Source organism: Lycorma delicatula, chromosome 10, assembly GCF_047948215.1.
Source record: "Lycorma delicatula isolate Av1 chromosome 10, ASM4794821v1, whole genome shotgun sequence".
NCBI lineage: Eukaryota > Metazoa > Arthropoda > Insecta > Hemiptera > Fulgoridae > Lycorma > Lycorma delicatula.
The window spans coordinates 104,090,179-104,101,190 of record NC_134464.1 but is presented as its reverse complement, the minus strand read 5'-3'; positions in this window follow the sequence as shown (position 1 = coordinate 104,101,190).

Below are 11,012 nucleotides of genomic sequence, written 5' to 3'. Positions count from 1 at the left end.
TAACTTTTGCACAAGTTGATTAAGTTATATTCTTGTCACAGCCATACAAGATTCAAAATCAAACCACTTGTAGTCTAGTTGTTAGGAAAATGGGGTAAAATATAAATAGAAGAAAAAATATAAAATAGTTGCTAGTTTTCGAAGACATTACAATAAGAATTTTATATAAATAAAGAATATATATATATATATATTTATATAATATTTAAATATTAGATAGGTAGTAATGATATTTTTTTTTAATTGTTGGCATAATGAATGACTAGATAATCCTTTTAATACTAGTACTAACACGTAGTATTCATACAAAAAAAATTTCTAATTTTATATAAAACAATAATGTATAAGAAAATTTAATTCCTGTCGTCTTAAATTTAGCTTAAAAGACAAATCAGTATTTTAATTTTTAAACAAAGCTTTATTGACTATACTAACTTGACTTTATTCGCGTTTCAAACGATTTATTTTTAAAAAAAGGTGTTCCTACAAGGAATCGCTTGAAATATCAGTAAAGGAAAAATTTTATACTTGATTTTAATTTATTGTTAAATTAATAAGTATTAGTTCGTATACAGTTATACTCATTTTTAAGCGATAAATTAAAAATATATGAATTAATACGATATTACAAATCTCTTCAAAGTTCTAGTGGTTGTAAAATTCACTGTTAGATAGCAGTTGTGTTCACACATATTAAGAAATTATATTCATCTTGAAACATAGAGAACTGCCATCTACTGTTAAAAAATGAAATCATTTCAAGATCACGCAGTACATGATTAAAACGTTATAATATAAGTCTTTATTTTTTAATTATGAACAACGATAAAGTCGGCTTAGATGTAAAACACAAAAACATTTTTTTTTTTTTTTTTAATTGAAATTATTACGATTTTCATCTATTTTAAGAAGCATATTTTTTCGGAAGAGATTAATTCTCTTCCAAGACAATTGCAAATGCGTAAGATACATTTTAGGAAAGTATATTTAGACATAATAAATATGTATTAGAAAACAGATGACTCAGGCTGGAAAAAAGATTATTTTCCAAAAACCGTTTAGAAAATATTTTATTTAAAATCTAAACCTAAATGTCATTTCGATTATTAAACAGTTATTATCATTACAAAAAAATCTATATAAAAATTAATGAACAATTTTATTTGAGAAATAAATAATACGAAAGAAAATAAAACAAGTATACAAATTGTTTCTAAAATAGTAGGCTGGCTACACGTTCTCGAATTCTACTTGTAAAACTAAACAAAAAATATCTTTAGGAAAAATGGCAATTTCCCCTTCGTTCTGCCACTGTCCGCCATTTTGTTATTTTTATGTTACAATTTTTATCTCAAATTCGGATAGTCAAATCGCATTAATATTTTGTAAGCGTCCGTTTAATTAAAGTTTTAAAATTAGCAAAAAATCAGGACTTAAATAACTTGGAAAATTACAAAATGGCGGCCATTTTTATTTTTCAATCCGTTATATCTCCATAAATATAAGTTTTATCAATATGTTTGCTAAAATATTAAGCCTTTTATTTTTAAGAAAATGAGACTTTATTTTTTTAAATCGGTTTACAAATAGCCGAGTTATGGCAGAAAATTGATATAATTTTGTGTCTGTTTTCATGTCCTCCGCTTTACGTTCTATTCTATGAAAAAAATTTTTTTTTTATTTATTGTTAATTCTAAAATTGTGAATTAGTATCAAATTAAGTAATAATTTTTACACAATAAAATTTAACATTACATAATAATAAAACAATTGATATTAATTTTTCACTTTTGAATAATTTTACACAGCGACTATAACCGCTGATCATGTTAACAATGTAAAAAAAAGCTTCTTTTAACAGGAATGGTGTTCAAAAGTATCACAACCAGCGCATCTGGAGCGACAAAAATCCTCAAGGTACCTTCCACAGTAACCTTCAACAAAGATTTTCCCTGAACATACGGGCAGGTATTTTTAATGACTATCTTTTGGGTTTTGTCATTCTTCCAAATCATTTAATTGGAGAAAATTATCTTGCTCATTTGCAGAAAATCTTCCACATTTTTTGGAACCTGTACAATTAAGAGGAAATATGTGGTTTGACCACGATGGAGCACCAGCATATTTCAATCAGTCGGTATCAGGTTTCTTGCATGAAACTTTGCAATACTATACAAATGTATAAGCCGCGGAGAGCCAGTGCCCTGGCCTGCCCGATCACTTGACTTAAACCCTCTTGACTTCTAGCTGTGGGGCCATTTGAAACATATTGTTTATTCAACTCCATTACTCAACACTGAGAATCTCTAAGAAATTAGGACTCCCGGAATTTTTGAACGGTTAAGACAATCTCTCAGAAAAAGACTGAAGACTTGTGTAATCTCTAAAGGTGGACAGTTTGAACATCTTTTATAACTTTTAACAATTGTTGACTGTTTATTTAAAAAAAAAAAAAGGATATCTAATGTTGTATAAAAATTAACGTAAGATTACCATAGGTAGTTGTTTTATTTTTTTAATTATTAGGTCTATTATTGTGACCCACCGGCTGGTCTACTGGTGAACGCGTCTTCCCAAATCAGCTGATTTGGAAGTCGAGAGTTCCAGCGTTCAAGTCCTAGTAAAGCCAGTTATTTTACACGGATTTGAATGCTAGATCGTGGATACCGGTGTTCTTTGGTGGTTAATTAACCTCACATCTCAGGAATGGTCGAACTGAGAATGTACAAGACTACATTTCATTTACACTCATACATATCTGAAGTATTATCTGAACGGTATTTACCGGAGGTTAAACAGGAAAAAGAAAGAAAGAAAAGGTGTATTATTGTGGGAAATTATTACTTATTTTGATACTAATTTACATTACTAGAATTAATGATAAATAAAAACAATATTTCATCGAATTGAACCTAAAGTGGAGGACGTGAAAACAGACACAAAATTACATCAATTTTCTGCCATAACTTGGCTGTTTGTTAACCGATTTAAAAAAATTAAATTTCGTTTTGTTCAAAATAAAAGGCTTAATATTTTAGCAATAACATATATTTTGATAAACCTTATATATATGGAGATACGGATTGAAAAATAAACATGGCCGCCATTTTGTAATTTGCAAAGGCATTTAAATCCTGATATTTTGTTAATTTTAAAACTTTATTACCAAGACGCTTATCAAATATTAATGTGATTCCTCTATTCTAACTTGAAATATAAAATTTTATACAAAAATAACAAATTGGCGGACAGGGAGAGAACGAAGGAGAAATTGTCATTTTTCGTAAGGATATTTTTTTAGTTTTACGAGTAGAATTCGAAAAATTAAGCCAGCCCACCATTTTAGAAACACTCTGTATAAACTCGAGATTGCAGGTAGATTAATCGTTCTAGGTAATTCCAACAGAAAGCGTAAATTTAGTTTAAAAAAGTTTAAACATTTTTAAATTTCTAATCCAGATTGCCAATCACAATTTTACGACACGTCTGGTTTACAAATTGGGTAGATAAAACTAACCTCAAAAAGATAAAGACAGTAGAATCTTAAAATTAATCAAGGAGAAATACCAAATTATGATCAAAATTTTATGCTAGGATGTAACATTTTAAAAATTTGTTCGTTGTAAACTAATTTTGTTCATATTAAACATTAAACCAATCATATTCCAGGCAATAGTTAAGATAATAGCTGATACCTTTAATGTTTTAAGATTATAATTCTTGTTTGTTCTAGTTTCAAATTGTCCTTTCGTTTGTCTTAAATATCCTAAATTGTAGTTATTGTCTTTAAAAAACTCAGTTTACAAATGTCCATCCTTTGTACATTTTTAATTTTTTATCTTTAGTATTTCCGAAGGTAGATGTCAATTTTCCAGTCGCTATGCTCGTTAAATTTACAAATTAAAGTTGGTTGTTAGACGTAAACCACTAATAACTCACGATAAGGTTGAAATTTTTAAAAATAATCTTTAACTTGTTGCTATACGAAGGGTAACGTGCAATTTTTACTTCCTTGTATGAAATTACAAGGAAAAGATTTTCAATTTTTAGATTTCAACGGATATTTCCATGTTGACCATCCTTGAATGCATTTTGACTAGTTTCGTTTTGTGTCATCTGTACGTATGTATGTATCTCACATAACTCAAAAAATATTCACCGTAGAATGTTGAAATTTTGTAAAAATAAATGATGTGGATACCACGTAACTTCCTTGTACGCCTATTAAATTATATTTAAACAATTTTAAAAGTACATAAAATTTTATTTCATTAAAAATTTGTGATCGTTTTTTCATATTTTTTTTGTTATTATTGAATTATTATTTATTCTAAATAAATTTTTACAACATTTTTTACAATCATAGGTTAATTATTAATAAATCAATATTTTTTTTTTTGTCTTCAGTCATTTGACTGGTTTGATGCAGCTGTCCACGATTCCCTATCTAGTGCTAGTCGTTTCATTTCAGTATACCCTCTTCATCCTACATCCCTAACAATTTGTATTACATATTCCAAACGTGGCTTGCCTACACAATTTTTCCCTTCTACCTGTCCTTCCAATATTAAAGCTACTATTCCAGGATGCCTTAGTATGTGGCCTATAAGTCTGTCTCTTCTTTTAACTATATTTTTCCAAATGCTTCTTTCTTCATCTATTTGCCGCAATACCTCTTCATTTGTCACTTTATCCACCCATCTGATTTTTAACATTCTCCTATAGCACCACATTTCAAAAGCTTCTAACCTTTTCTTCTCAGATACTCCGATCGTCCAACTTTCACTTCCATATAAAGCGACACTCCAAACATACACTTTCAAAAATCTTTTCCTGAGATTTAAATTAATCTTTGATGTAAACAAATTATATTTCTTACTGAAGGCTCGTTTAACTTGTGCTATTCGGCATTTTATATCGCTCCTGCTTCGTCCATCTTTAGTAATTCTACTTCCCAAATAACAAAATTCTTCTACCTCCATAATCTTTTCTCCTCCTATTTTCACATTCAGTGGTCCATCTTTGTTATTTCTACTACATTTCATTACTTTTGTTTTGTTCTTGTTTATTTTCATGCGATAGTTCTTGCGTAGGACTTCATCTATGCCGTTCATTGTTTCTTCTAAATCCTTTTTATTCTCGGCTAGAATTACTATATCATCAGCAAATCGTAGCATCTTTATCTTTTCACCTTGTACTGTTACTCCGAATCTAAATCGTTCTTTAACATCATTAACTACTAGTTCTATGTAAAGATTAAAAAGTAACGGAGATAGGGAACATCCTTGTCGGACTCCCTTTCTTATTAGGGCTTCTTTCTTATGTTCTTCAATTGTTATTGTTGCTGTTTGGTTCCTGTACATGTTAGCAATTGTTCTTCTATCTCTGTATTTGAACCCTAATTTTTTAAAAATGCTGAACGTTTTATTCCAGTCTACGTTATCGAAAGCCTTTTCTAGGTCTATAAACGCCAAGTATATTGGTTTGTTTTTCTTTAATCTTCCTTCTACTATTAATCTGAGGCCTAAAATTGCTTCCCTTGTCCCTATACTTTTCCTGAAACCAAATTGGTCTTCTCCTAACACTTCCTCCACTTTCCTCTTAATTCTTCTGTATAGAATTCTAGTTAAGATTTTTATCCCATACTAGAAAAAGCAAATAAAATAAATATCTTTGAAATGGATAGACCCTCATCTTAAATGGGACGCACACATTAACAATTTGTGCAAAATAATTACACAGTTAACCCTTAAATTCCACCAAATTAGTAAACTAAAAAATTACTGTATCGTTAGACTTGTATATTTTGCGTATGCCCAATCAAAATTGCATTATGGAATACATCCATGTGGTAAGAAACGTGCACTTTAATAAAACGTATGTGCTTCAAAAACACTTAATAACCTTCAATAAGCAGCCTTAAATAACCTCAGACATTACCTTACAGCTGACCTATTCCGGGAATTTAAGGTGTTAACAATGAGACATACGTAATACCAGTAATTCATCATATAGTCTGAGGCCATTTAGTGTATACGTTTATAATACCCGGAATGAAAATCTGTAGACATCATTTCATGTATATTCCTGCTAAAGTAATTATTATTATTCCCGCTAAAATTAGGAATAGTAGAATAAAAAAAAACTCTTTAAAAATAGGTGAGTAGATAATGACAAATAATGTGCATTAATTACTTTTCTAAACAGTTTTTGTCATTCTGTCTAAATGATACGAAAATCAGTTAATTTTCTAATTCATCTTTATAATGTGTTTTTCGGTATTATTTATATATATATATATATATAGTGATTCAGGAGGATAGAGCAATACTTTGATAACTCATTCTAGAGGCTAAAAATAAGAAAGAAGTTCATATATAAACAAATAAACATAGGTCCGAAAACGCTTCGTTAGCGAGTTATACAGAGTGAAAGATTTTGCCCGAGTTTCAGTTCCTCCGGGTAAACTAAGGCTTTCTGAAATTTTGAGAAAGTCAATTAAGGGGAAAATTCAATTGTTTCTTATGGTTTTTGAGCTGGGAAATCGAAAAAAATAGGTCCCAGAACAGTATCTCTCTCAGTTTCTAAGATATCCCATGTAAAAATCCAAACATAGGGTCAAAACACACATTCTTTTACGTTTGACGTACAATAACGTTGTTAAATTGGCAATAAACATAAATTGTAGAGAATTTAATTATTCTTGTTTTACTCTTATTTTAATTATTATTGTGCTGCTTCAGTGTACAACGTGATTCTCGAGTATGAATCTACTAATCAATTACGGTCTCCAAAAAAACAAAACCCCGCAGGTCAATTGAGAAAAAGGTGAGTTTTTGATAAAAACGCGATTCTTAAAAAAATTACACGAATTTGAATTATTTAGAAATAGTTTAGCGGTGTATTATGTCCTTTGGAAGAGAATTCGGTTATTGTCTTCGACAACGCTTCTTATCATTAAACGAAAAGAATTCCAACCGTGTTATAGAAAAACAATGATATCAAAATGCGGCTTAGTTCAAAAGGAATAATTTTTGAAGAGGTTTAAGTTAATGTTCAATCATTGCAAAGGGTTTCGCGTATTAAAAGTAATTATAGTCCGTATAAAATTGGTTTGACACCCAATGCCATATTGGTAAGTCGTGTTTTTATTCGGCTCCTAACGAATATGTTTGCCCGCCTCCGTGGCGCGAGTGGTAACATCTCGGACTTTAATCCGCTGGTTCAGAGTTGGAATCCCGGTCCGGCATGGCATTTTCATACGCTATAAATCATTCATATCATCATCTGAAGCGATGTATAACGGTGGTTTCGGAGCTTAGAAAAAACAAAAAAAAAAAAAACGAATACTTAGTTGTGTGGTTTCAGTGTTACTATTTGTGAATTTTGTTCTTTGCTTTACATAGCAAAGAACGCTAAATTACCAAAAAACGATTGTTTGGTCATATATATGTAAAAAAATAACCTAACAAAGGATTTTTTGGTAATTATGAAGGGATATTATTTTCTGTGTATTTGGTTATTTCGACTTTTTTTGTTTGCATAGTCTTAAGTCCATCTGGGCTCTAAGAAAGTTGGGTGTTTTAATTTATTTACTGTAAGTCATCCTTCTTGGTGGCTTTTCTTTTTGTTTTGGTGTTTTTTTTTTGTTTTTTTAATAAAATACAGTTGTTTTAGCTGTTAAATATAATTCAAAGAAATTTGTTAATTAATCAGTTGTGATTTTGTTTACATTGGCGACGGCCATACGGGCTCTTTGTGATTGGTCGTTGTGTTTGACAGCGACCATCTTGCATTGATCTGTTTGGTTTTCCTTTGTTTACATTTCCATCTGATTTATTAGCCTCTTATTTATTAAAAAACTGTACAAATTAAAAATAGATAGATAGATTTATTAAAAATATATGAAAACAATATTTGATGCGGGTTATATATCGTGCTAAAATTTGAGCTCAATCGCTGCAGAACATTTTGAGTTTTTGAAGCTGTACATAAACGAACTTAACATATATATATATATAATCTCCTATGAAATACATATATATGTGAAATACACACACATATATATATATATATATATATATATATATATATATATATATATATATGTGTGTGTGTGTGTGTGTGTGTGTGTGTGTGTGTGTGTGTTTAAATAAATTAAAAAAAATATGCTATAAAAAAAAATAACGTAGCAAAATAATTACGTCGAACCAATTGAACAACATCATTTGCAAAATATAGGCAACGGGAATTTTATATTACTTGGGCATTTTAACGAATTTAAATATTTTAACCAAGTCATATTAGCATAAAGCCTTCACGGATGTGATGGTAATGGTCCAAAATTTCGGGGCTTCACACTTCTGCATTACATTGTCGTTCTGCGTCGGCCAGACATCCTATTTTTTTTTTGTAGTTGTATTTTTTTTAATTTTTAACAGATTTAAAAATTATTACTATTATCTTGTGTTTTACAGCGTTTTTTAAAACACTGTCTTAGAAAATCTCTTCTTAGAAAGCTCTATTTTCCGAGATTTCTTTTAATTTTTTATCGATTAATTACCAGTTTTGTAAGTTCGAATTTTCTATTATTGTTTTTTTGTCCGTTTTAACGTTATTGAAGTATAAGATATTTTAGTTTAGATAAAAGAGAAGGATTTTCATTGGAATTCTATTTTCACCCATCCTTTAAACTGTAGCTTATTTCTACTTTTATGCATCGTTACTATCTCTTTAAAATTTCTGACGTAGCATTTTGTTGGAGTAGAGTTTATGTATAAGCTTTATAGGACCGAATATTTTCCTTAAAAATCTCTTTTCTTTCTTTTTGATTTCTTCTAAGAGGTCCTTGTTGATCATTGTCAAACGCTTCTGGACAAATTACTGTATATAACTAATTTTTGCATTTAAAGAGATAAAATATTTTGTTTTTATTTAATTCATTATTATAAGCTAAATCTCTTTCGTGACTAAAGATTTATTAATAAAATGAATCGAACTAATGCATTATCTATTTATAAATATATATATTTTAAGGATTAAATTGGAAGATAATTTTTTAACTGATGTATGTATTTTGTAACTGATTCTAAATAAAAAAGGAAAGAAATCAGGTTGGATTATTTGTCTTTTTTTTTTTATTCTTTACATGTTGAAAAAAATTAGTTTCCAATTAGTTAAATCCAAACCGTTTTAGTAATTAACATAATTTAATCCAGTCAAATTTTTAATTCTTCAATAAGTCAAGTGTTAAATTGCTTTTCAGTAACAGTGACTTAAATCTTATTACTAAAGTTGTTTTGTTTACATATTACACAGTTATAGAGAAAAATGGGCTGAAAATAAAATACGTTAATTTTTTTTTTAGGGAATTAATTTGTAATAAATAATTAAATAGAAACTTGTTGATAAAGGAATGCAGTTAAAAAGTTTCTGTGTTTATTTACTTATTTTTAAACTAGTTATTTACTCTCATTTCTTATTACAATTTATTTATTCACCCCATGTTTTTATCTAATTTATTTTACATACACTGCTTTTTTATTGTTTTATTTTTTTATTGATTTGGTTCCTTAATTAAAAATTACTGCAAATTGTTTTTGTTTTGTTTAAATATCTTTTAAATTAGATTAAAACAAATATGTTTCATGTTTTTACTAATTATTGTTAATTAATTTTATTGTTAATTTGTTTATAAAATGTTTCGGTATTATAAATAAGCGTTGTCTATTTAAAAAATAGTATTTGTTTACAAATTAGTTTAAGGCGTTAATTAATTAATTAAAAATTATGAGGTGATTTTTAATTAATTCGGTATTTTATGTTAAAGGCGGTTAAATTGTTGATTACTGTATTACTAAAAATAGTTAAAGCTTCAAGAAAATGAATTTTAAAAAAGTTAATTTTTAAGCTCTGTTATGTTTCTTATTAACTAGAGACGCCATATGTAAAGTATTCTTTAATTATGTCAACTTGTTGATTTACGTTATTGTTCCAACTGTTGTTGAAACACAAGTAAAGTACATATAAGTTTAAATGGGACCGGTGAGATATTGTATCTGTTGAGACTAAAATACAGTTTTTACAGTCCCTTGATTTTTACTTCCTTGTACGAAGTAAAGGAAGTATTGTGATCGAGGAAACTTTAGGTTTTCAGATTTCAACGGAAATATCCATGTTGACCAACCCTGAATCCATTTTGACTAGTTTCGGCGTGACGTTTATACGTATGTATGTATCTCGCATAATTAAAAAACGATTAGCCGTAGGACGTTGAATTTTTGGATTTAGGACTGTTGTAACATCTAGTTGTGCACCTCTCCTTTTCATTGCAATCGACTGGACCAAGAGTGTCCTAAAAAGTCCCAAATCCAAAAAAAAAAATGGATTTTGGACTTTTTCTTAACTGCAGTAATAAGCTCTCATCGAGAGCTTTTCAACGATATATTAGAATTGGTACTAATTTTCATTGGTTCCAGAGTTATAGCCAAATAAAATCTTAATTAATGAAATATTTGGATCTTACAAGGGGAAGCCTTTTTAATTAATTTAAATATATTGATTTTCGTAACAATTATTAACCTCTGATTGTAAAGAAAAATTTACAGTAAATAATAATTCAATAATAACAATAAAAAAATTAGATGTTATTAGTGAAATAAAATTGTATGTACTTTTAAAAATGTGTATAAGTAAGTACAAAGAAGTCATGTGGCGTCCACATCAAATTTTTATATTTTAAATTAATTAATTAAATTAAATTAATTTTATTATTAAATTAATTTTTTATATTTCAAGTTTTTTTTTTATATTTTAAATATGGTAAGTTTATTAAACCAAATACGTCCCGTTTAGATGGAACACATTTTTCCATTTTTGAAATAAAATCAAATCCCTTCGCTGTAGAATTCCTGTGTTTTCAATGGACGGAAAACTGTAAAAAGTGATTTTCAAAGATCTCTTTTGAAGTCAGCTTTATACTTTAAAAGTAGAGACCGATAAAAATGGTGCAA